This window comes from Leucoraja erinacea, chromosome 4, assembly GCF_028641065.1.
Source record: "Leucoraja erinacea ecotype New England chromosome 4, Leri_hhj_1, whole genome shotgun sequence".
NCBI classification, from domain to species: Eukaryota; Metazoa; Chordata; class Chondrichthyes; order Rajiformes; family Rajidae; genus Leucoraja; species Leucoraja erinaceus.
The window spans coordinates 33,285,830-33,288,043 of record NC_073380.1 but is presented as its reverse complement, the minus strand read 5'-3'; the positions used below and the strand labels follow the sequence as shown (position 1 = coordinate 33,288,043).

Below are 2,214 nucleotides of genomic sequence, written 5' to 3'. Positions count from 1 at the left end.
CGAAGGACCAGGCCCGTGAACACTGGGGTCGGTCCAAGCGGCTCGAACCCGACACAGGGAACGACGGTCACCAGCGGGAGAAGGAAAGTCGGGAACAGCAGGTAAGAGACCCTGCGTTTCCTTCAACTTACCTTCTAGGTGCAGACATGGACCAGGTCCATGTAAGGCCGGCGGGAGAACCACGGAGGAGCGGCAGCGGCAGCGGCAGCAGCAGTGGGAGCCGGCAGCTGCAGGAGCACCGGCAGCTGCAGCAGCACTAACAGCGGCAGGAGCACAGACAGCGGCAGCAGCACAGGCAGCAGCAGTGGCAGCTGGCACTTCGTGAGGAGCTGGCAACGGCAGGAGCAGCATGGGCACATCGATTCCCGGAGAGGGAAAAACACCTGTGCCCAACTTCGCTCCAGCATGGTGAGAAAGTTCATTTCTCGACAGCAAAGGACTTTGCAGTTGACTGGCTGCAATCTACTACAAGGGACCAGTATGTGAGTACCAGGGTCAGTCCCATCGGGGTTTTAGTTACAATAATCGCTTCTCGGCTTTTTGGCTAAGATCAAGTGTAGTATCTGTTCTTATCAGTTTAATATCTGATACACCCCTTATCTACGGACCATATATATTAAATAAAAACTATAGTAGCTGTTATCATCAGTTTTAATGTCTTATATGTCCCTTAGCTAAGGACCATATAAGTAGGAGTGCCCAGAATTGAGGGCATTAGAGTGGGGTTGACCGGCTGCAACGACCGCAAGGGACCAGTACCGTCAGTACGGGGGTCGGTCCCAGGGGGGTCTAAGATAAAGGAGCAGCCAGGAGTGCTGAGAGCGTTGAAGCCAGGTTAAAGGAATAGATGGAAGCAGCTGTGCCAGTTATCCCCCTCACCGGCCATATCCACTTCACGGAAGGAAGGACAAAACTGGAGAAGGAGGACCATGGAACAGCGGGCAGCCAGCAGCAGTTAAGCCCCACAGGGGTACCCCGTGCGGGACCCTAGAGATCTCTAACTCTATAAAAAAGAGTAGGCAGGACCCTGATGGGCCAGAGCCTGGTAATACAGCGTCCCATGATCCTAACACAGCAGGGACTCTGCTGGACATGGTGGCTGATTACTTTAGCCAAGTCAAACATGGGTAGACTTGGATCCAGGATGGCAATAGTATTACTATATGTCTGGCCACATACGCCAACAAGGGAAAAAATTTACAAACACTGGCCAGACATCTGCCACCTGGCAACGGTGAGGCATTACAGGTGCCCAGTGTAAACCAATGCATTTGGCAGCATATGGACGAACATCAGGAACCAGGACCTCAAGATCCAGAGAACCTTCAAGGGATTGACGGAAGGCATCATAGCATACACCCGCACCCTGGACTAAACGTAGGTAACCAAAGACCATCAAGACGCACTAGATCTGTTTAATAATATGCATTATGACCTGAACTACAAGTGGAAGGCGGCCATTCAGCCAGCACTAGGACCCCAAAAATGCTACCATTTGCAAACAAAGAACCGTGTGTGGACTAAGCCAAGACACTGGGGCTCATTAAGGCCAGCGCAAGGGCCTATTTTGGAGCATGATACCAGCCACAGGCAAGGCCATAAAAAATGTGGCTCATACCAGTAGCAGTGTCAGAAATCAATATAACCTGCAGGATCCGTTTTAGGGTATGGCCAGGGCGGCCACCCTGGAAGATGCGGAAGCCTAAACCTCCCACACAACCCCGAACAAGAAATATTAAACCAGAACCTTATTTTCTTCTGTTAAAATAGGGACCTACGAGGGTAGGGGAGGTTGCAACACTACAGTTATGTATGGTATATAATCACTACAGATTCATATAATCTCAGCAGTATTCAGGGTTATCTGATAGGGTTTTTCTCATCCCAATAACCACAGTACATCATACACCAGAAGGGCATTTTGTCCTTACATAAACCAAACAATCTAAAACCCACATGGTGCTACAAGATTTGTACACGAAAGATTGGATTGAACATATTTATTAAATAAAATAGAGTAGGGTTGCAGGATTATCATTGATTTAACCCTAAACACATTTGTTCTAGATATTCATTTTAAGATGGATGCTCTTATTATTGATAAAGACTTGGTGTCAGTTGCGGGTTTCTATATGGCAGGCATTGACTCAATAGAGGAACTTTGGCAATATAGAGCTTACAAAAGGGGCAATCATTAGCCCCAATATTATGTAC

At 48.5% G+C, this 2,214-nt stretch overlaps 1 pseudogene; it reads left to right on the top strand.

The window, feature by feature from the left end:
* The first annotated feature begins 524 nt into the window (after nt 1-524).
* LOC129696801 (U2 spliceosomal RNA) lies at nt 525-632 on the top strand (annotated as a pseudogene).
* The last annotated feature ends 1,582 nt before the right edge of the window (nt 633-2,214 follow it).